At 39.6% G+C, this 25,783-nt stretch overlaps 1 protein-coding gene across 3 annotated transcripts in view; it reads left to right on the forward strand.

Moving 5' to 3' along the window:
- The window catches only part of ZFYVE9 (zinc finger FYVE-type containing 9), a gene marked incomplete at its 3' end in the record, with an annotated part of 130,264 nt that overhangs the window by 11,486 nt on the left and 92,995 nt on the right, over positions 1-25,783 (forward strand). The window lies entirely within an intron of this gene.

The following is a 25,783-nucleotide window of genomic DNA, read 5'->3' on the forward strand; positions in this document are numbered from 1 at the left end:
ATTGCTTTTACTATGTGATCTTGGCCAAATTAATTAACTTTTCAGTGCCTCAGTTTTCTCATCTGTAAAATGTGAATAACAACTCTTCTATAGTGGGTTAAATGAGATGAATCATCTATAGAGTTAATTACATAATATGTTGCTGTAGGTCCCCTGGGAAGCAACAAGTTAGAAGTGCAAGAGATTATGTGGGGAATAGAATGGAATGCCTATGAAAGGAAAGGAAGAGGAAGCCAAATTGATCAAAGAGAGTCTCAGTATGCAATATGGATCTGAAAGAAAAAAATCTCAGCCAACCCAATGGGTTGAATAGCTAGAAAATTGCCTGTTAGAGGAGTCTTGCCTCGGGAAGAATGGCCAGATTCTCATACACCCACCATATTTAGTTATTCCAAGAGCTGCCCAAGAAGAGTATGGCCTGGACTAGAAGGTTGAGATGAATTCTGAACATCCTGCAGCTGGAAGTTGTTAGCTAACTACTCCTTGCACTCAGATGCAAGTTCTTTTTTGAAGGGAGATCCAAGTGACTACCACAGTCCATTTTCTGTTCTTCATGGATCTGTGTCTCTAAACATTTTCTGAGAGCAGCTTCTTCAGGGTTCCATGGACCTCTGTTCCTGATGGGAAACTTAGAAGAAGTAGGTTAGTGAGATAGGCTTCGGCCCCCATCTTTATGGTCATGGCTACTACTTTGTTGAACTTGCAGTAGCCTTAATCATTCTCCAGAATCCAGCTGATTTCTGCAGAGGCCAGACTGGTGAATTAAACATATGAAAGGTACCACTACCCCTCCACCTTTAATATACTTAAGGGTAGCACTAATCTCTGCCATTCCTTTTACCTCCACCCTCTACACCAGGGGTCCTCATACTTTTTAAACAGGGGGTCAGTTCACTGTCCCTCAGAACGTTGGAGGGCCGGACTATAGTTTTAAAAAAAAAACTATGAACAAATTCCTATGCACACTGCTAAGTCGGCTGCTAAGCAGGACAGGCAGCGGCGGCAAAAACACCCGGCGGGCCGGATAAATGTCCTCGGCGGGCCGCATGTGGCCCGCGGGCCGTAGTTTGAGGACCCCTGCTCTACACAGTACTACTTTGGATTTTTTATTTTGGCCAGAAAGTGGGGAGACACCAGGTTTCACTTGGTCTTTTCCCTATGATAGTGCTTATTCCACAGGCCAAGGATCCAGGGTGGGGGTCATCCTAGCCACCAAGTATGCCAATCCCATATATATATATATTCAGGGACTGGGAAAATGACTGTTGGGTGGGTTTGTGGACCAGTGGATCCACTGTAAGCTAGACTTTGGCCAAGACTCCATTTATTGTTTATTTCTGTATTCCTTCCCTTGTAATAGGGCCATGATGATGTTCCAGTCTCCAGATATCAATGTCATCTCAGACTCTGTGACCAATAGTTCTTCAAATGTCTGGGTATTTTACTTTTCCACTATATAGTAACCTGAGTAAATAGCCATAGATTCTTTTGGGGAAGAACATGGGGAAATATGTGTATGCTATTGTGTTGCAGGGTCCTTACTCCCTAGCCATCTTTTTTGTCAGTGGGTCTGGATCTGAAAACTGTCTCAGGTTCAGGAATTAAGCAAGGGATAGAAGCTTTTTATTGAGGCAGCCACTCTCAGCCTTGTGCTTATCCATTCTTGCCTTGTGTTGATTGTATATGTTAAGCAGCACTGTTATCGGCCTGTTTTGCTCTAATGTTAACCTTTGGGAGGATTAACATTAGTTATCCTGGCAAGCAGGAGTGGAGGTGGGAGGCATATCCTAAGTGGAACTCATGTTGCCTTGTAGGTGAGAGGTCTCTGAAGTGTGTTCCTGCAGAGTGGGAAGTGCTAATATTATCCCTGCAATTTCTGAGGGGTCAGAGGATCTGGAGAATCAAAATCTTGGGGGGCAGCCATCTTAGATGTTCCTATTTCATCTAACAGGTTTCTGACCTTGGCATAACAGATCTGCCTTGACTGAGCATTTAATTATTTTTGAAGCATTGTATTTTTTAACTATCCTGGGTTCGGTCTTCATCTTTTCACGTTCTCCCACTGTAAGTGATAAAGACCTCTGTGAGCCACTGGATAGTACTGTGGCCTTCACACTTAGTTTCCATTCGTTGGTTAGCTGCCTCCTCTAGGGAGTCACTGCAACACAACAGCCAGACTATTCCATTATTCTTGTATGCATTTTTCCCTCACACTTTTCAAGTACTGGAAATCATTACACTATTCAGAGTGTTCCTTTCTGGGAACATTCTCCCAAGAAGGTTTTAGCACTTTTCCTAAGAAACTTTTAGCATTTGGGTCACCAGCTTGTGTCAGGGACTGTCCATGCTGTATATTTCACCCAGGATGAGATTCTTCTTGCCAGTTGGATAGTAAGTGATCTAGTTTCCAAACTCCATCTTAACCTTCTGTTTTATCATTTCACTTCTGGCACCAGCTGTGCCAATTTGAGTTCTTGGAAGCAGATTTCAAGACAGAAATGCAAGAAGTATATGGGAGAAGCGGAGGACTCCTATGAAAGGAAAAAATGGGAGAAACAGAATGGACAGGGAGAATCTCAGACCCACTGAAGACTCTGGAGCAAAATTTTTCATTAGTTGAGTCCTGCTTTTGATAGAAATGGCCTTTTATTAGTACTGGTGTTGTGATCAGTCATTGGCTTGGGCTGCCCAGGAAGAGGGTGATCTCAACTTGATAGGGTTCCTGAGGGACTGCAGCTGGGAGCTGGGAGCATGCCTAGCAGTTGGATCTCTTTCTTGAAGGGAGATACAAGGGACACGTCCCGATGACTGCCACACATAATAAGTGCTAAGTGAATGTTAGGTTTTATTATAATTATCTACAGAAGTTCTATAAAAACTTACAGAATAAGTTTTCCTAAGTGGCTTTTATCCTTTGTAAGTAAAAACTTCTAGACATCTTACTTTCTTGGTTATTTTCTGTTAGAAATGTTGTTAAGATGTGAAATGAATCTCGTGCTTGGAACTGGAGCTAAAAACAGTATTTCAAGTGTGATCTGGCACATAGTAGGTGCTCAGTGAATGCTGATTGAGATGAACTGTGTTATTGATCTATTCAGCCTGCAGCGTGTAATCTCCACCCCCTCTCCAATTTGGACATTTCTAATAGTGCAGCCTGAGATTACATTAGCTTGTTTCCTGTGATGGCTTTTTTCCTATAACAGATCATTCAGTAGTTTGGATCTTTTCGAACACAAATGTCAAACTATATATCACTATACAGCATCATGTTAGATTTAGTTGATAATTCGAATTTGATTCTGTCTTTTGAGTACTGATTCTTTGATTTAGCAGATTCAACTGTCACACTTTTCTTCATTTCATACTACATATCCCATCATTGTGCCACAAATGTTCACATCCAAATCATTAATAAAAATGTTGAACAGGCCCTAACCGGTTTGGCTCAGTGGATGGAGCATCGGCCTGAGGACTGAAGGGTCCCAGGTTTGATTCTGGTCAAGGGCATGTACCTTGGTTGCGGGCACATCCCCAGTGGGGGGTGTGCAGGAGGCAGCTGATTGATGTTTCTCTCTCATCGATGTTTCTAACTCTCTATCCCTCTCCCTTCCGCTCTGTAAAAATCAATAAAAAATATTAAAAAATGTTGAACAGAATAAGATTAAGAATCTAGACTATGCCATTCAGATTGATAAGTATTTATGGTCAACACTATTTAGCCAGTTAATAATTCCTTAACCACATTGATATATGACCCAAATTTCTACATTTGTCCATTAAAAGATAGCAAAAGACTGTCAAATAAAGAACTTGCAGAAATTCAGCAGATCAAGGCTAGTTCCTTAGGCAAAAAAGGAAAAGAAGTGAATCAATTTGACTACGGATGACCACCACTTTTCTTTTTATGTGCTTACATTTTTAAAAAAATTATTATAGAGAGATGAAGGAAGAGGGAGAGAGGGTGGGGAAGAGAGGGGGCGAGGGGATTGAACCCCTAACCTGGGTATTTGCCTTGATCAGGAATTGAACCCGCAACCCTTTGGTGCAGGGGATGACGCTCCAACCAATTGAGCCACCCAGCAAGGGCAGTGCTTAACTTTTCACTTTTATCTACCAGAAATTAGCCACATGACCTTGGTAAAGTTACTCAGCCTTTCAGGCCTTCACATTCCTGAAATAATGTGATTGGCAAGTTCATAGAGACAGAAAGTAGAATAGTAGTTACCAGGGCCCGGGGGGGAGGGGTCAATGGGGAATTAGTGTTTAATGGATATAGATCTCAATTTGGGAAGATGAAAAAATTCTGGAGATGGATGGAGATGATGGTTGTACAATGTGAATATATTTAGTGTCACTGAACTATACACTTAAAAAACCACATCAAACTTAATGGAAACACTAAATAATTCCTATTAAAGTCAGAAATCAAATGTCCATTGTCACCACTTTTATTTATTTATTTATTAAAAATATATTTTTATTGATTTCAGAGAGAGAAACGGAGAGGGAGAGATAAAAACATCAATGATGAGGGAGAATCATTGATCGGCTGCCTCCTGTATTCCGCCCCCACCCCCCCGCCCCCCTACTGGGGATTGAGCCCGAAAGCAGGGCATGTGCTCTAACCAGGAATAGACCCATGATCTCCTGGTTCATAGGTCGATGCTTAACCACTGAGCCATACTGCTCAGGCATTGTTTTCACTTTTAGAGGAACTAGCAATTTAATTAGACAAAGAAAAGAAGAGAACATAATTGGCGAAAAATGGACAAAAACTTGATGGAGGAGCCCCATTGATCTCCTTGGATTCTGTATTAGAGAAATAAAAGTTCCACTGGAAGGATTATGGAAGCCCGGAACAGTCTGCTCAGGAGGGTGTTGTATGTGTGCCTGCATGTAGAGATGTGTGTGATTGTGTGGAGGGAAACAAAATAAATCAGTTGAAATCCGGGAAAAAATATGATTGAATTAGATCAGTGGGGTCTACAGAATCACTATTGAGAATAAGTAAAGGGGAGATACAAGACAAATTCATGGGGTATGTAGATCTGCAGTGATCTGGCTATTTCAATCAGAGCACTTTTCTATGTACTGTTGTTGGGGTTCTGCTGCTAAAGAACTACATTGATCTAGAACCCTTTGGATTCTTAACAATAGAAAAGCTTAATATTTCAGGTTTAGTTCAATAGTTAATAGCCAGCATAGTTCCTAGAACATAGTAGTATGATTGAGATTATAAGAAGAATAATTGAAGAGACAGACATATAAATAACATTAAACTTAGTTGTCTTCTAGGCTTTGCTATCAATTATTGGAGGGTTGGAAGTATATATTATTTTTTACCTATCTCCTCTACTTTTGATTCCCCTCTGCTACTTGTGCTCTGTTTTGAACTCCCTCTTTGTGAAGTAAAGATCATGTTCCATGGAAAAAAGTGGCTAGTTGAGTTCACATATCAAAGGATGTGCAAGTGCTTTTTTGAGACAGTCATCACAGTTTGCTATGCAGCAAAGTGCCTTATTCCTACTTCCCATTTTGTCACAGAATATTAAAAAGACATTTTCTCAAGAGTTAAGATTTAGCAAAATTAATAAAATTTATTGCTTCATCTATCAAATGAATCTGGCATTTAAAAAATTTAAACTGAGAGTTCATGCAGTGAAGAATATGACTAGTACAATTTGGTGTTGTTGCTAAGGTACCTTGCAAGCAATTCTACCCAGCATTGCTTTGCAATGTGCAAATGTGTCCATCCATGCAAATGTCAACACAGTGAAAAAGACATACTAAGGTGTTATGTTTTAGTGTTATCATGAAAATAGTGTTTTGTTTTGTTTTTGAATTTATTAGGGTGACACTGGTTAATAAAATTATATAGGTTTCAGTTGTACAGTTCTATAATACATCATCTGTATATTGTGTTGTGTGTTCACCACCCTAAGTCAAGTCCCCTTCTATCACTATTTATCCCCCTATACCCTTTTCTACCTCCCCCCACCCCTCTTTCCCTCTGGTAATCACCATACTGTTGTTTTTGAGGTTTTGAGTTTTTGAGTCTGTTTCTGCTTTGTTAGTTTATTTTGTTCATTAGATTCCACATATGAGTGAAATCATATAGTACTTGTATTTCTCTGACTGGCTTATGAAAACAGTATTTTTTAAAAATTGTGTATAATTGGCATACATTATATTAATTTCAGATATACTATATAATGATTTGATATAGGTATGAAAATACTTTTGACCTTATATACTTTCTGAAAGAGTCTTGGATTATAGATCTCTAGGAACCTATGGACCACAGTTTGAGAACCATTTGTAGTAAACTAACTCATCTCATTTTGTCCTTGGATGCTTTCAAGCAGCCTGAACTTTATCTTATAAGATTACCTAGCTTGTAAAGTTTTTTAAATTCAACACTCTGGTTAGATAAACTCCATTGAGTATTTAACTAACTGAATCATTTAAAAAAGTTTTAATAATATAGTGCTTAATCTGCACTCCTCGTTTTTAGTCTGAATACTTTACTGCTTGCTCATACCTATTAACTCTACCCTGATGACTTAAAAAAACAAACTAGTTTTAAGATTTGCTTTCCATATTTTCTTACTCTGAACAAATCTCTTAAAGTATAGCTGTTGATCTTTTGACATTTAAATCCTCTGAGAGTCATGCAATAAAAATCTTTGTTTTTCTAGCTCTTTTGGGAAAAGGCAAATAAATTTAGAATTGGTGGAATATTTTCAGCAGATTCTTAAAATGAAAGCACTTAGAAATATTAGTTGCATTGTAGTCTTATAGTATGTATTTTGTCATCATATCTAATACAGTGGTTTCTGTGGAAAATTTGGAGTTGCCTTAGGGAGGTGGTACTTTTAATTTAATATAGTCCTGGTTTAAAGAAATTATTATTAAAATCTCTTATACGTGAAAATTGAAAATATAAACAAAGGTTTTGTTACAGATTAGATTCCTTAATAACAAATTCTAGATGGATTATCAAGATTCTTTTAGTATATTGAAATTTTATTGTTTTGATTTTTGTTGGATATAATTGGCAGTTGGCCAGCCTTAATCTGCTCCCCCCATAAACCTCTCTTGTTTGTGTACTACTCTTCCCCTCATTTAATCTGCTCTTTGACTTTGCTGTTCCCACTCCTTGAAACTCTCTTCCCTAGATATTCGTAAAGTTACTTCTTGACATTCAGTCTTGGCATAAATGTCACCTTCTCAGTGAGACCTTCTCTGGCTGCCCTATCTAAAATTGTAATCCCCAATCTTTTTTCTTTTTCTCCTTTGCATGTATCATCTAGTGCACTATATATTTTACATGTTTGTGTTGTTTATTATTCATTTCCACCCATTAAAATATAAGCTCCATGCCCGGCCAGTGTTGCTAAGTGGTTAAGCGTGGACCCATGAACCAGGAGATCATGGTTTGATTCTTGGTCAGGGCACATGCCCAGGTTGTGGGCTCAATCCCCAGTAGGGGCCATGCAGAAGGCAGCCAATCCATGATTCTCTTTCATCATTGACGTTTCTCTCTCTCTCTCCCTCTCCCTTCCTCTCTCTGAAATCAAGAAAAGCATATTTAAAAAAAAAAAGTGTAACCTCCATGAAGGGCAGGGTTTTGTGTGTTTTTATATGTTGTTGGATGTGGTTTGCTAGTATTTTGTTGAAAATTTTTATATGCATATTTATTCCTAAGGTATATATTGGTCTGTAGTTTTCTTAGGATGTCTTTGCCTGATTTGGTATCATGGTAATTTTAGCCTCAGAGAATGAGTTAGAAAGTGTTCTTTACTGTTTTTTTTTCTGTTTTTTTTTGAGGGGGGGGTTGAGTTTGTGAAAGATGGGTATTAATCTGCTTTTTAAATATTTGGTAGAAGTCACCATTGACACCACCTGGGCTTGGTATAGAAGTTTTAAAATTTAATTTCTGGAAGTTTAAAATTAATAATGCAACCTCTTAACTTGTTTATAGATCTATTCAGAGTCTCTATTTTTTAATGTCAATTTTGGTAGTTTGTTTCTAAGATTTTATTAATTTCACCTAGGTTTTCTAATTTGTTAGTATATACTTGTTCATACTATTCTTTTATAATCCTTGAAAAATCGTATAATTTCTCTAAGGTCAGTAGTAATGGCCCCACTTTCACTTTTAAAAAAATTTTTTATTTCAGAGAGAGTTGTTTAATTTCTACCAATTTTAAAAAATTTCTCAAATTTCCTTCTGTTAATTGATTTCTAATTTCATTTCATCTTGGTCAGAAAACATACTTTGTATGATTTCAATCCTTTTAAATTTATTGAGGCTTGCTTTATGACTTAATTTATGACACATGTGCACTTGGGAAGAATGTATATCCTGCTGCTGTTGTTGGATAGGGTGTTCTTTAGATGTCTATTAAATCTAGATAGTTTATAAAGTTCATGGTTTCTATTTCCTTGCTAATTTTCTTCCTAGTTATATCCATTATTGAAAGTAGGGTATTGAAGCCTAGAACTATTATTGTTGAATTGTCTATTTCTCACTTTAATTCTGTCAGTTTATACTTCACATATTTTGGGGCTCTATTGTTAGGTACTCTAACTTTAATTCTGATGCATAATATGGATTGGACTATGTATGTTAAAATTTGATAACTAAATAAAGCATTGATTTCATCATATATACTATGAACAATAAATATCATTTGTCTTGTTTGTTTTTTTACTTTTTTTTGTTTTGTTATTCCCCACCTGAGGATATTATTCTATTGATTTTTAGGGAGAGTAGAAGAGAGAGGGAAAGACAGAAACATTGATGTGAGAGAAACATATCTATTGGTTGCCTCCTGCACGAGCCCAGACCAGGCCTGAAAGGAGCCTGCAACCAATGAATGTGCCCTTGACCAGAATCGAACCCGGCACTCTTTGTTCTGCAGGCCCAACTCTCTATCCACTGAGCCAAACCAGCTAGGGCAATATCATTTGTTTTGATATAGCTTTGATGCTTACATGATTTTGACTAGTAGTTATTATGTATAGATTACATAAAGAAGCACTTGTCTCTGAGAAGACTATTAACTTCACTGGGCAGTGGTTCATTATACAGGTTTATGAGCATGTAAGGTACAGTGAACTGTAGCAGTTTAAACATGGTTGAGATAAAGTATTTAAATAATTACTTTGCCAGTGTATTACTTTTTATTGAGAGTAAAGTGCAGGTGGTAGTATAATAATGTTCCTTGACTGTTCCTGGTAGAATTTGAGTCAGTACCAGTTATTATAAAACTATTAACAGTATCTACCTTTTGTACAAACAAGTTCTAAATCATATCTGGTTTAGGAAGAAGAAGCGAATAGAGAAGTATCCATTATGTTATATTCTATGAATATTTTTCTTTTCAATCTTCATAGCAATCATTTGATGTGGGTGGTGCTGCTCTCACTTTACAAAGATTCATTAATTTGACTAAGGTCACCCAGTGAATGCTTTTTTCATTTTCTATCATTCTTTTAGTCTTTTATTCCACAACTATGCCAGGCTTTGGAGATGCAGCCATGACCCTGTCAGACATGATCCTTTGCCCTCATGAAGTGAATTGTTTGGTGGAGTCCTTTTACTTAGTCTGAGCCACATTTCATGTAGCTGTGACACATATTTGTAGAGTACTTTATAAAATATTTTTTGCATTATTACCTATTTTATGATTCTTATTGCAGTTTTGTGACTCTGGTGGGTTAGATATTATTGATATTATTCCCATTTGAAAACTGAAGTAAACTTAGACTTAGGGATATTAAAGTCATGTGTTAGTAAATGGTGGAGCTAGCACACAGTCCCAGGTCATCTGGCTCCAAGAATCCTGTACTTCTTCCATTACACTGCATTGTCTCGTTGTTTCACATGAAACTATAAGCCTAGATCACCAAGAGTGATATCCTAGAAAGTAACCAGTCCAGCAGCACTCAGTAGAGCAGATCTCCACCAGGCAAAGTATGTGGAGAGAGAAAAAAAATCAAGAGGCTCAAACAGCTGTGTCTGGTGTGTCAAAATGAACGTTTTCTTAAATAATGCAGTGTGAAGAGACTACAGCATGAGAAATATTGCACAAACATGGTCTGAGCAGCACTTAGATGGGCTTCCAGGGGCTTCCCCTTACTCCCTTCCCCAACAAAGACTTGAAACAGTGAATTTAAGAGCAAGAGACCCAAGCAACACAGGGCTTTGTACAGAGCTATCTGCAGCTACAAATCAGAGTGTAATCTTTATATGAGGAAGGGATTGCTTGTTTTACATTGACTACCTCAGCTACTTTCATGCAGGTACAGAGATAGTGATCTATTCAGTGAAAAGATTTGAGTGCTTCCTCTGTGTAAAAGCTCTGTTAGGCCTTATGGGAATGATAACATAAGCATGACACCATACTTGTCCACAGGAGCTTGTAACCTAGTAAGGAGATTTTGCATTCATTCAAACAATACTTGTTCATTCAGAGTCTATGTGTCAGACCCTTACCAGGTGTTGAGGAGACAAAAGTGGAGATAACATAGAAATTGACTCTAAGCCTTTAGCTTATACTTCCCATTGCTTGGAGAGTATTTCTTTACCTTGGCAATTAGAAACCTTTTCAAGTAGAGAGCAGGATCTGAAATTCTCTTACCAAAATAGCAGTCAATACTGCTGTTCTTGTGACTTGGCCACAAATAGAACCAGATAGCTTATGGGTCAGAGCTTAGGTGTCAGTTAGAAAAAATATATATCATATTTAACAGACAAAGGATTAGTGCCCAGGATATGTAAACACTTCAACAAATCATTAAGAAAAATACAGACATTCCAACAGAAAAAAAAAAATGGTAAAAGATTTGAAGAAGAGATCACAAGATAGGAAATTCAAAGGGTAAAAATACATATCAATCTTATTAGTAATTAGAGAAATGACAATTCAATAATGAAATACTATTTTACTGCTCTTACTGGAAAAAAATAAAAGTTGATAATAGCAAATTTAAAATAATAATGATAAGAAGACTTTAAAGAACTTTCTCTATGACAGGTACAACAATCCTGTGAAGTACTATTATTATTATTGTTTTTCTTGATAAGGAACTTGAGAGACAAGGATAGAGTAACTTGCCCAAGGTCTGACATCTAGTACTTGTTGACCTCAAATTTGAACTCAGGAAACTCTGTCTTTAGAGCTGTTCTCTCTCCCTCTCTCTCTCTCCCTCTCTTTTTGCTCTCTCTGTCTTAAATTGATTTTTAGAGAGAGAGAGATATCAAAGTGAGACCTGAACATCTGTTGGCTGCCTCCTGCATGCCCTCTATTGGGGATCAATCCTGCAACCTGGGCATGTGCCCTGACCAGGAATTGAACCAAAAAACTTTTGGTGCACAGGACAACACTCAACCAATTGAGCCACACTTGCCACGGCTAGAGCCTGCACTCCTAATCACCAAAGCAGTGCCCTTGTCTGGGTTGATTACCATTATGCTGTATGTTCAGCCTCAAAAAGCTTACTAGAAAAAAAGCACTTAAATATGTGTTGAATGAATTTTTAAAAAATATATTTTTTATTTATTTCAGATAGGAAGGGAGAGGGAGAGAGAGAGAGAAAAAAACATCAATGATGAGAGAGAATCATTGATAGGCTGCCTCCTGCATGTCCCCTACTGAGGATCTAGCAACCTGGGTATGTGTACCCTTGACTGGAATCGAACCTGGGACCCTTCAGTCCTCAGGCCGACACTCTATCCACTGAGCCAAGCCAGCTAGGGCTCAGTGAATTTTTTTAAACAGCAAATATATTAGGCACCTTATTTTGGAGGGTAATTTGTTAGTATCAAAAAGGACACACATTAATTCCATTTCTTAATGTGTATTTTTGAAAAAATGTGTATAATGAGGCATGCATAAGGATATTCATGGCAGGCAGCATTCTTGATATTTGTGGAAAAATAAGGGAAAATGTAAATGCTCATTCTCATTAGTGCTGTAAATTACTAATAAACATACTAGTAGTTACATGTAGCTATATATAACTAATAAATATAAGTAAGAAAACTATGATATGGCTATATTTTAGAATTCTGGATGCACAGTTAAATGAAATAGTTAATCTGGAAAGATATCTAGGATTTATTATTGAATGAGAAAAGCAAGTTCTAGAACTTTTACTACCAAAATAGATTCTAGATGATGGAAGAGTAAAACAGAAATAATCATGAAAATAGCAGAGAAAATATGGATGAATATTTTTATAATAATGGAATGAGGAAGGCTTTTTTTGTAAGCATGATGAGAAATGTAGAAGTTACAGAGGAGAGGAATGTTGAATTTGACTACATAAAAATGGAAGATTTCTATGTAGAAAAAAGAACAAATATTAAACTGGGACAAAGATTCTAAATATGATATATAAAGAATATTTATAGACAATTTGCAAAAAGGCCAATAAACGTGAAAGTTGTAAATGAAGAGTACAAATTAGAAAGTCAGGTTCGATTTCCTACCTGTAAAATTGGCAAAGATTGATCATTCTCAGTAACTGAGCTTGTAGAAAAACTCTTGGAGGAAATATAAGTAAGCACAGCCTTTGTGGTGGAAATTTTGGCAATATTTATTAAAATTAAGTATACTTACTATCCTTGTCTCAAATTCCACTTTTAGGGATTTATTGTATATTAAAATGTAAAGATACATGAACAAAGGTATTATATTGTTTATAGGTATACAAATATGGAAACAGTGTTCATTAGTAGGGATGAGAGTTAAATTATACATTCATGTAATAGGATGCTGTTAAGTTGTTTAAACAGACTGGCAAACCTGGATGTACATGCACACCTCATTTCACATTCTTATGTGTAGTGCTGGTTGATTATAACACTATGTTAAATAACATGGATGAATATATTAAAACAGAAGACTATATATTTTAAAGAATCTATTATACTTTGTATGGTGATACATGTTTATAGACTTAACAAATGTGGTGATCATTTCGTAAGGTATTTAAATGTTGCATTACTATATTGTACACCTGAAACTAATATAATATTATACATAAACTCTAATTTTAAAAAAATCCATTATAGTACCCTGTTTGATCTATATCTCTTTCCTTGCTCTGTCTGTGTACTGTTATATGTAGTGGGAACATTAATAATTTCAGGCATACTATAATATATATATATGCTATTGAACTAGAGTTTCTTTTTCTTTTTTTCTTTTTCTTTTATTAGAAAAACAGTGAAGGGGGAATGCTGTTTCCAAGTACATGCATACTCAGTGGTTAAGAGTCTGGGATATAAAACCAGATTTTCTGGGTTCAGATCCTGGCTCTGCTACTGTGTGCAACTTTGTGAAGGTTAACTTCTTTTTGCCTCACTATTTCCTCATTATTTATCCAACAAATATTGGAGTGCTTACTGTATGCCCAACGCTATTCTAGATGCCAGCAATGCAACAAGGAGAATTAAGACAAAATCTACTCTCCTGTAGTAGATGTACATTCTGGAGAGTTTAATTCTATACCTACTATTTAGGGTTGCTAAGAGGATTAAGAGTTTAATACCAATAAAACACTTGGAACAGTCTATGGTACATAGTAAGTAGATGATAAATAATAATAATATTATTATTTCTCCTCTCCCCCAAAAAGACATACAGGGAGTTGATTAACTATTTTATAGAAGTTTTTGTCAAATACAATGACATTAAAGGCTATATGAAAATAATCTGTTTCAGTATATTCTTACATTTACCCTCATTCTGGGTTCTCTCATACACTCTGTCATTGAGCTTTAACTTGGCAGCCAATAAGTAAGTGCTCTATTACCTTAATTTGAGTGTGCTAGATGTTCAGGGGCAAAATTTACAGTGGTTCTTTTAAGGAATCTTGATGGAAGTGGTAGAGAAATTAAGAGGGTAAAGATCAACAAATTATTAAAATTGATGAATTGAAGATCATCATAAACATCAATAAAGCCTAGAAGGATTGACTAATAATTATATAGCATTTAATGGGAAAAATGAAATGTTATAGTTTTATATATTGATTTGTAAATTGACAAAATCTCAGTATGTATTCATAGAATAAATATTTATTTACTGCCTGTCAGGTGTGCTGCTTAATGCTGTCAATGCTTTGGTGAATGAGATAGTCATGGAACCTAATCTCATACAGCTAATATTTTACAGTGTTACAAAAATAATTATAGAGTTATAAGAGCTGTGCAGGAAACCTAGTCTGAGGGGGGTCAAAGGAGGACTTCCTTGAGGAATTGAGATTTAATCTGAGACCTGAGGTTGAGTGAGTTTATATTAGTCAGGAAGAGAGAGAAGAGTGGGAAACAGCAATCCAAGGAGGTGGAACACCATGGATAAAGGACCATAGGTGGGAAAGAACTTGGTACCCTTGAGGACTAGGAAAATGTCAGTGTAGATGGAGAGAGATAAACAGGAAGGAAAATGGTAAAAGAGTAAGCTGGAGAGTCAGGGTTAAATTATGCAGGACTTCATAAAGTCATAGTAAGGAGTCTTGATATTTTAAGTGCAACAGAAAACAATTGAAGAGTTTCAGCCAGAAGAATCACTTTATTAGATCTTTTAAAAGACTACTATAACTGCTGAGTGGGTTCGGGAAGGAGGTGGCAGAGTAGATGTGAGAAGATCATTGAAAAGATTATTTGTGGGGGGATCCAAGGTGGTAGCATAAGTAAATGCAGTACTCGCATCCTCCCACAACCACATCAAAATTACAACTAAACCACAGAACAACCATTATTCAGAACTGTCTGAAATCTGGCTGAACGGAAGTCCTACAACTAGAGAATTAAAGAAGAAGCCACAGTGAAACTGGTAGGAGGGGCAGAGGTGCGGTCTGGGCTAGTGTGACACCTGTGTGTGGCATTTTTTTAGTCAGGAGGAATATCTCACCTGAGGTGCTCCCCTCCTGTGCCCCCATGAGGAGCAAGGGGTCCCAGCCCCATACCAGACCCCTCAGCCCAGGGTTCCAGTGCTGGGAAGAGAAGTCCTAATATCTTCAAGCTGTAAAAACCACTGGGGATTGTGGCTGAGTGATACAGAGGCTACTGCAGTCCCAGGCAGTTCTGCTTAAAGGGCCAGTGCACGGACTTACTCGGACTCACTTCCTCTGAGCTCCAGCTGAAGTAAGTCCTGCTCCATAGAGGTGTTTCCTGCACAGCAGCTCTTCCACTATAGTCACAGCTGGTCCTCACAGCCACTTGGCCTGGGAGTCAATTCCTCCTAGTGACACCAACAGCAAGCAAGGCTCAACTACAACAGGAGAATGCACACAGCCCACACAGGGGAACACCTAGAATGCCCACTCAGGTGACTGGGGAGGCTGAGCCACAGGACCCTATAGGACCGTGGTCGGCAAACTGCGGCTTGCGAGCCACATGCGACTCTTTGGCCCCTTGAGTGTGGCTCTTCCACAAAATACCCCGGCCTGGGCGAGTCTATTTTGAAGAAGTGGCGTTAGAAGAAGTTAAAGTTTAAAAAATTTGGCTCTCAAAAGAAATTTCAATCGTTGTACTGTTGATATTTGGCTCTGTTGACTAATGAGTTTGCCGACAACTGCTAGGATATCTACCGTACTTTCCGGCGTATAAGACAACTGGGCGTATAAGATTTTCCTGGGTTAAAAAGTCGTTTTATACGCCGGAAAATACAGTATATTGGACTATATTGATGGGATTAGATATAATGGATTAGACATATTGGACTACTGTATTTTCTGGCGTATAAGATGACTTTTTAACCCAGGAAAATCTTATACGCCCAGTCGTCTTATATGCCGGAAAATACGGTACTACATAAGGCCACTCTATCAATTTGAGGAGACATAGCAGCTCTACCTAATACATGGAAACAAACACAGGGGAGCAGCCAGGATGTGGAGACAAAGAAACATGTCACAAATGAAAGAACAGAAGAAATCTCCAGAAAAAGAATGAGAACGAAATGAAATGGAAGCAAGCGAACTACCAGATCCAGAGTTTAAAACAGTGGTTATCAAGGAACTTAGTGAAAATATCAATGACATAAAAAAGGACCAGTCAGAAATGAAGGATATAATAACTGAAATGAAGAATAATTTACAGGGAATGAACAGGAGAGTAGAGGATGCCAAGAATCAAATCAGTTATTTGGAATATGAGGAAGCAAAAAACACCCAATCAGAACAGAAGAAAGAAAAAAGAATTAAAAAATATGAAGATAGTGTAAGAAGCTTCTGGGACAACTTTAAGCTTACCAACATTCACATCATCGGGATGCCAGAAGGAAAAGAGAGGGAGCAAGAAATTGAAAACTTATTTTAAAAAATGACAGCAAACTTTCCTTACCTGGTGAAAGGAATAGACATACAAGTCTAGGAGGTGTAGAGAGTCCCAAACAAGATGAACCCAAAGAGGCCCACATCAAGACACATCATAATTAAAATGCCAAAGGTTAAAGACAAAGAATCTTAAAAGCAGCAAGAGAAAAGCAGTTAGTTACCAACAAGGAGTGCCCATGTAATTATCAGCTGATTTCTCAACAGAAACTTTGCAGGCTGGAAGGAAGTGGCAAGAAATATTCAAAGCGATGAAAAGCAAGGCAAGATTACTCTACCCAGCAAAGTTATTATTTAGAATTGAAGGTCAGATAAGGAGCTTCCCAGATAAGAAAAAGCTAAAGGAGTTCACCACCACCAGCCAGTATTACATGAAATGTTGAAGGGTCTTCTTTAAGAAGAAAGATTAAAAATATGAACAGTAATATGGCAATAAATAAATAACAATTGAATCTAAATGTAAAAGAACAGGAATATAATGACAAAATAAACCAATGTATAAAGTAGAATCAGAGACGTGGAAACATGGAACAGACTGATGAATCTCAGAGGGAAAGGGGGAGGAGGGCTGGAAAGAGATTAACCAAAGAACATATATGCATACATGCATTACCCATGGAAACAGACAATAGGGTGGTTAAAGGCCTAGGTTGGGATAGGATCCAGGTGGAGGGTGCCAATGGAGGGGGGAAAATGGGGAACATCTGTAATACTATCAACAATGAAGATAAAAACATCTATACTAATAAAAGGGTAATATGCCAATTAGACCCGGAGACCTTCTGGATGTCCTTCCGGACAAAGCCATAGTGGCGGGGCCAAGGCAGAGGCAGTTAGGGGCGATCAGGCCAGGAGGGGAGGGCAGTTGGGGGTGATCAGGCTGGCAGGGGAGGAAGTTGGGGGCGAGCAGGTTGGCAGGGGGGGGCCAGTTGGGGGCGAGCAGGCTGTCAGTGGGGGGCAGTTGGGAGCGAGCAAGCCGGCAGGCAGAGTAGTTAGGGGCAATCAGGCAGGCAGGCAGGTGAGTGGTTAGGAGCCAGTGGTCCCGGACTGCGAGAGGGATGTCCAACTGCCGGTAGTTGGACATCCCCTGAGGGGTCCCAGATTGGAGAGGGTGCAGGCCGGGCTGAGGGACACCCCCTTCCCCTGCATGAATTTCGTGCACCGGGCCACTAGTAAATAATAAAAAAAAAAGATCATTTCAATACAAGAAAAAAAAAAAGATCATTTCAATATCCAGATGTGGAACAATGTTGGCTTGGACCAAGGTAGTGGTTGTAGACAGAGTAAATGAATTTTCATCTATTTTAGGAGGTGCTTGATGGTGAGCATCATGGAGAAGGAGGGATAGGGAATGTCTATATTATGAACAACTGGGTAGATGATGATGTAAGGAACAAAAGAAACAGTGTTGATTAGTATGAGACTAGATGTACTTAGGGAGTTTGAGATATCTGTGAGACATGGAAACTTGAATGGGCACTGTATATATAGATTTAGAGCCCAGAAAAGAGGTCTGAGGTGAAGAAAAGGAAATTAGACTTGTTAACAGATGGTGTTTGAGGCAATGGTCGTAGGTAGAATTTCTTTGGAAAAGAATATAAATCGAGAAAAGAAAAGGACTGAGTACAAAACTGAGTTATTTTAACATGTAAGATTGGGTAGAAGAGGAGGAGTCAGGAACGAAGGTGAGAGGGAGATGTTAAAGAAGTAGGAGAAAGTCAGAATTTTTAGTGTCACATAAGACACAGAAGCAGAGTTTCATAAAGGAAGAGGATGTGATCTATAATTGAATATTGCTAAGATGGGGAAAGATGCCAGAAAATAATGGGAGCATGGGTGAGGTGGAAGAAGGGAGATATTGAAAGCTGACAACTTTTGAGATTATATTCCTCTTAAATGTGAAGGGTTCACTGTTTGAAATGTGAGGTGTAGTGAAACATCCAAATGGAGAAGTATTGAAAGTTAGGTAGGTGAAGCCATGGCCCTGGAATTTGAGTGATGATATAAGGAACAGAAGAAGCAGTGAGCTATTCACGTAGAGATGGTAGTTGAAGACTTTAGAAGAAATGGGAGCTCATCTACAGTTAGAGATTTTCTTTGGCTTGTTATTAAATCCTCCAATATAATAAAAGGCTAATATGCAAATGGTCATCATGCCCTCATGCGTAATGACTGACCAGCAGGAGGCTGTATGCGCAGCAGGTGTGCGCAGGTGGGTGGGGCTGTGTGCGCAGTGAGGCGTGTGTGGGTGGAAGGGGCTGCATGTACAACTGGTCACCAGGAGATGCATGGTGCACCTTTTGGTCCCTCCCCCACAGCTCCCACTGGTGGCTCCCTCCTGCCTCCTACTCACGGAAGCTCCTGCAGGCATGCTGCGGCTCTCACCGGCTCCCGTGAAAGTGGTGGGCAGCCTATTGTGCGCGATTTCGCGCACTGGGCCATTAGTAATATTATAATGTTCATAATACAAGTAATTTGAGCACGGACTTGTTTCATTCAACTCAAGCTTTGGCTGAGACCATTCAAGTTATGCTCTTCTTAAATTTGACATTGTTAAAAGTAAGATACAATGCTCTAAATCAGGGTGGGGAGGGCTCAGTCTATGGCCTGAGAAATCATTTGGTGTGGCCCTGCCAAGGCATTAGGGGTGAGTTAATTAAATGTTTGACCAAATCTAGCAGGCTAATTTTTAAGTTGATAATTTTGTATGGTCCATGCATGATATTGTAAATATCCAAATGGTCCTTGGCAGAAAAAAGGTTTCCCACCTCTGCTCTAAATGTTCAGAAAAAGTCAAGACAGGAGCAAACATAGTATCTAATTTTACTGCAAGTATTAAGGTATACAGTTTATGAACCTACCAATTTGGCTATTTTTCCAATAGTTGTTACTGGTATATGAAATATATCAGGTGTAGTGACTGAATTAGTGGTGAGTCATAACTTTGCTCTACATATACTCTTGTACTACTCTTGGTGCACACAATTTGTGGTATACAAATTATATTTCCCTGTCATTCTTCTTCCTAGAATGATCCAAATGATAAGACCCTACCCCCAGTGAATTTATCTCTCATGTATTATCTACTTGTAGGTCATAGAATATCAGTATTAGTGTCTAATCTTTGAACTTTTAGGTATGCAATTAAGGTTAAAATTGTGATTTTGATATCGATGGTCTCAATTTATATTATGCTATCCTATCTAATAAAAGAGTAATATGCAAATTAACCATCACTCTGCTACACCAATAAGCCACACCCACCAGCCACTCCCACCACCCAATCAGGAGCTAATATGCAAATAAACCCAACCAAGATGGCTACGGCCACAGAGAGCAGGAGGGAGGCTTGGGTTTCCCAGGCAATGGAGGAAGCCAAGCTTTCTGTCTACCCTTGCCGGCCTAGGCCTCCACTCAAGGCTACAAAGTTTTAATGATAGAAGATACATAAATCCAAACAAATGGCGGCAGCCACGGAGCTGGAAAGAGCTGGAGGCTAGGGTTGCCCTGGCGATGGAGGAAGCCAAGCTTTCCGCAGTCCCTGGGCTGCCCAGGCCTCCGCTTAAGGCTACAAAGTTTCAATTATAGAAGATACATAAATCCCAACAGAAATGGCTGCCACCACGGAGCAAGCAGAAGGCTTGGCTCCGCTCCAGGCTACAAAGTTTCAATTGTAGAAGATAAATAAACCCCAGATACCAGGGCCTCTGCTTGGGTCACCGGGGGGCGTGGCCGGCCTGCAAACCACCACAGGCCCCTTGCCCAGGCCGCCCCATGCCCCAAGGGAACCCCCACCCTGATCCGGGACATCCTTCAGGGCAAACCAGCCGGGCCCCACCCGTGTACCAGGCCTCTATCCTATCTAATAAAAGAGTAATATGCAGATTGACCATCACCCCAACACACAAGTTGGCTGCCCCATGTGGACATAAGATGGCCGCCACAGATGGCCAGCAGGGGAGGGCAGTTGGGAGGGACCAGGCCTGCAAGGGAGGGCAGTTGTGGGCGATCAGGCCAGCAGGGGAGGGCAGTTGGGAGGGACCAGGCCTGCAAGGGAGGGCAGTTGGGAGCGATCAAGCCTGCAGGGGAGGGCAGTTAGGGGTGACCAATCCAGCAGTGGAGGGAAGTTAGGGGGGGACCCAGGCCTGCAGGGAAGGGAAGTTGGGAGGGACTCAGGCCTGCAGGGGAGAGCAGTTGGGGGGGACCAGGCATGCAGGGGAGGGCAGGTAGGGGCAAACAGGCTGGCAGGGAAGCAGTTAGGCATCAATCAGGTTGGCAGGGGAGTGGTTAGGGGGTGATCAAGCTGGTAGGCAGAAGCGATTAGGGGCAATCAGGCAGGCAGGCAGGCAAGCAGTTGGGAGCCAGCAGTCCTGGATTGTGAGAGGTGTCCCAGATTGGAGAGGGTGCAGGCTGGGCTGAGGGACACCCCCACCCCCCCATGCACGAATTTTGTGCACCGGGCCTCTAGTTGGGATATATTTGTTAAGACTTTTGTTACAAGTTAGCAACCAACTGGAGCTTACTTAAGAAAAAAGGGAAGTTTTTTGAGGATAATAGGATATCTTACAGAATCCAAAACCAGGGATTGCAGCTGTATGTATTTCTCAGTAATAGTGTAGAAGGGTTTGTGAATCATTCATTTTAGATCAGGAGCTCACATCAATGTAATAAATTGGTTAGGTTGATAGGTTTCCCTGAACATGGCATTTTATCTTGCAATAAAAATTTATGTGTGTGTATGGAGTGAGAGGCGGGCAACTCTAGAATTCTGTTGGCAAAGATAATCCAGTAGGTATCTGCTGTCTAGAAATTAGAGATTGATTTTGGACTGATATAGTGTTAATTAATAGTTCAGTAATGAACAAGCAATTTATATGTTAGTTTAGGGATGTTGTATATCTGAATAGTTTCTGACCCTATACCATGTATGTATATACACATTTGTTTATGTGGTCTTGAATCTTATTACTCCAAACATTAGAATTATACATGTTCCTTATTTTAGTGCCAATCTCAAATCAGTTACTGTTCTAGAGATTTGAGAGCATATGTATATTTGGTATGCCTGTTATCATCATGTTTCCCAATATTTGTTAAACTACTGTGCTTTTTGTTGAATGTATACTAGGGCAGTGGTCGGCAAACCGCGGCTCACGAGCCACATGTGGCTCTTTGGCCCCTTGAGTGTGGCTCTTCCACAAAATACCATGGCCTGGGCGAGTCTATTTTGAAGAAGTGGCATTAGAAGAAGTTTAAGTTTAAGTTTAAAAAATTTGGCTCTCAAAAGAAATTTCAATCGTTGTACTGTTGATATTTGGCTCTGTTGACTAATGAGTTTGCCGACCACTGTGCTAGGGGAAACAACCACCTGGCTCTAATTCAGTGTTTGTGAAAGGTGCCAGATTGATACTCTGGAAATTGAAGCCCTGTGTGAATGTGGGATAGCAACAATGTCAACTTACCAGATCCTGCTCTCTTAATGTACTTTGGTCTTGATTTGCAGGAATAAAGCTCTTTTCAAAGATTATCTCATTTCTTTTTTTCTGCCACTGTGAGTCGAGAGTGTTCAGATGTAAAAGGTTTTATTTTAGGATCAAATGTACTTCGCCTCTTCAGAAAGTTGAACAGTTAGGTTACTTTTTTGTTCCTGTATTTCTTTTCATTGTTAAGACTTGAATTGATCACTTAAGACCAAAGGTCCTGATATATTAAGGTCCTGATATATAAATCACTCTTGCCTTTCTCTTCTAATTCTTTCACACAAATTGCTTTTGACAATAATAACAGCTACCATTTATTGAGCACTTATGTATCAGATTTAAGTGAGGCACTTTATATAAACACATTCTTCTTCATCATTAAAACTATCCTGAAAAGTATAGTTTTCATATAAAATATAAAGAAACTGAGACTTAGGGTAAGTAGCTTGCTCAAAGCAACAATGCTGTTAAATGCTAGTAGCTAGAGCATGAATTCCAACCTGGGCTTGCCAGAGTCCTGCACCAGTGCTCTTTCACCAAGCTCCACTGACTACTCATAAGAGGTGTTCATTTGGATTAGACATCACATGGGCAGGTTTATTACATGTTGGTCATGGTTGATTTGGAATTCAGTTTTGCTAGATATTCCATTGTTGTATTCATAGATACTCTTGAATCACACTTTTTTCTTTCTTTAAAAGTAAGTCATCAAACTTATAGGAGCTGTCTGAAGAGTTGTGATTATGGATAGAAAGCCTTGACAAAACATGGTTTAAGTTTGAACTGTTCTTCAGTATGCAAACAAATAATTTTATGTTGGTATTAACAAACTTTGAAATAGTAAATACGTTAGAGTCTTAGTCTCAGCACAATTCTTGGGATCCTTTGTTTGGAAAAATTTCCTAGGTGGAAGTGCTGTGAAAGTAAATCCTTTAGTTATTTTACTTGGTGTTACAAGTGGTTATGAGCACTTACTCTTTGCCAAACATTATGCCGTATACTAGGGATGTAATGGTAAGTAAGACAGAAGCAGTCTGAAAAGTCTCAATAGCCTGGAATGGAGAGACAAGTAGTTAAAAAAATCGTGATAAGTGCTATGATAGAGGAAGTAAAAGATAATTAAGAAAGAAGGGACATCTATTCCAGACTTAGATTAGAAGGGCTTCCTGGAAGATGTGATGTTTAGGGTACGATAAGGAGGATAAGTGAGAATTAGTCAAGTAACAGTGTCACGGGCAGAGTATTCCAGAACTAAATAATAATGAGTGAAGGAATGTTTTGTTTTTATAACAGTTTTATTGAAATATAATTTACATACCATAAAATTTCACTCAAATTTTTGAGTATACATTCAGTTGTTTGCAGTATATTCACAGAGTTGTGTAACCATCACTGCTGTCTAATTACAGAACATTATCATTAACCCCAAAAGAAGCCCCATACCCATTTAGCAGGCACTCCCCTTATTCCCTCCTCTCCCCAACCCCTGGTAACAATGAATCTACTTTCTATTTCCTTTTCTGAACACTTCATATAAATAGAACCATACACTATGTGGTCTTTTGTGACTGGCTTCTTTCACTTAGCGTAATGTTTTCAAAGTTCATTCATATTGTAGCCCATATCAGTATGAAAGCCTGTTTTGAGAAATGGGATGAGCAAGATTGAGAATTGAAAGTTCAGTTGATCACGTTTACCATGCATAGAGCAAAAATTAGAGAATAGAGAGGTATCCTACTGGAGAGGTAAGCAGAAACCATATAGAGGTATGGACTTAATTCTAAGGGTAAAAGGATACTATTGAATGGTGTTAAGTACAAAATAAAATAATCAGATTTGTTTTATATTTGTATAGAGACTAGGCTAGATGGCTACAAAATGGGTGCGGGACAGGGAGACTAGTTAGGATTCTTGCAGAAATTTGGGCAACAGAAAGATGTTGGTTGTGTGGGATATGGCAATGGGAATGGAGAGAGTGGATGAGTTTGAGAGATTTAAAAGGCAAGATTGACAAGATGTGGTGTTAGTTTGAATGTAGAAGTGGGGAGAAGTAGAGGTAGTATCTAAAATGGCATTTAAGGTTTTGGGTTGGTGAGCCAGATGGATAAGGATGCATAGACTTATTAAAGATCTGGCTAGCTTAAATGAGTTCCTAGGGTGCCAATCTATAAGGAGTACTAAAATGGTTCTGGAAAGTTAATGGTATGGAGGAAAAAAAGGTAAAGAATTCAGTTACCAGAACTTTATACTTATTAGTAGAGTACTGTATGTTATTTAGAGGAAAACTTTGATAAACTAATATAGAAGAAGGTAGCCCCCCCTCCCTCACCCCAGCTTCTTGCTTAAATAATGAGGTGTTTCCTAAACTGTACTCTAAGAAGCCCGAGGGCTGTTTTATTGAGCCCACTCAATAGAGGAGAGGTTGTCATCAGTGGGTCTCTGTTTTTGCCTATCCCTTTTATGGTTCTAATCCTTTTCTTTTCTTTTCTTTTCCTGCCCTCCCCTCCCCTCTCTTCCCCTCTCCTCCCCTCCCCTCCCTGTTAATCCTCACCTGAGGATATTTTTCCCATTAATTTTTAGAGAGTGGAAGGGATGGAGGGAGGGAAGGAGAGGGAGAGAGAGAGAGACATCGATGTGAGAGAGGTCGGCAATTGAACCAGTACCCTTCAGTGAGTGAGCAAACACTCCAACCATTGAGCCACACTGGGCAGGGCTCTAACCCTTTTCTTTAGAATATTTATATATGATTGGATTGAAGAGTAACAAATTACAAACCTACTGTTACATATATCTATTGCTATATGATAAACTACACCAAAACATAGTGGCTTCAAACAATTATTATCGCATTTTTCCATGTATAAGATGCTATATTTTTTCTAAAATCATTAGACTGAAGATCGAGGTGCGTATTATACATGGAATTCAGCCGAGGAGGGAGCCTCAAGGGTGTGTAGCTGCCCATTCCTTGTCAAACAGGCTTCCTCCAATTACGAGCCTTATTGTTATGGACATCAGCTGATGCCGTAATTGGAGGTGGAGGTGGAGAGTGCTGCAGATGCAACAGGGACCAGAGCGTACTGAGCCCATAAAGATGTCAAAAAAATAAAAAGATAAATACTGGTAAGCAGTTTTTATCTGCAAAATTCAAACTGAATGTAATCAGCTATGCAAAAGAGCATGGAAATAGAGCTGCAGAGAAACAATTTGGACCTCCTCCCAGTGAGTGTATGATCAGACAGTGGAGAAAACAGGAAGAACAACTCCCTAACATGCCAAAAAAGAAGAAGGCCTTAAGAGGAAAACCAGCAAAATGGGCAAACTTGGAGCAGATGCTTAAGACTTGGATTATGGAGCAGCATTAGAGTGGCTTATGTGTGTCAACCAAGCTTATTCAATGTCAGGCAAGAATGTTTGCAAGCGAAATGAACATTGTTGACTAGAGGTCCGGTGCACGAAATTCGTGCACAGGGGGGGGGGAGGAGGGGTGTATGTCTCTCAGCCCAGCCTGCACCCTCTCTAATCTGGGACCCATTGAGGGATGTCCGACTGCCCGTTTAGGCCCGATCCCAGGGGGATCGGGCCTAAACGGGCAGTCGGCCATCCCTCTCACAATCCAGGACTGCTGGCTCCCAACTGCTTGCCTGCCTGCCTGCCTGATTGCCCCTAATCACCTCTGTCTGCCAGCCTGATCACCCCCTAACCACTCTCCTGCCAGCCTGGTCGCCTCTAACTGCCCTCCCTTGCCAGCTTGGTCGTCCCCAACTGCCCTCCCATGCAGGCCTGGTCACCCCCAACTGCCCGCCCCTGCTGGCCTGATCGCCCCAACTGCCCTCCCCTGCAGGCCTGGTCCCCCCCAACTGCCCTTCCGTGCAGGCCTGGCCCCCCCCCCCCAACTGCCTTCCCCTGCAGGCCTGGGTCTCCCCCAACTGTCCCCCCCTGCAGGCCTG

Source organism: Cnephaeus nilssonii, assembly GCF_951640355.1.
Source record: "Cnephaeus nilssonii genome assembly, chromosome: 7".
Taxonomy (NCBI): Eukaryota; Metazoa; Chordata; class Mammalia; order Chiroptera; family Vespertilionidae; genus Cnephaeus; species Cnephaeus nilssonii.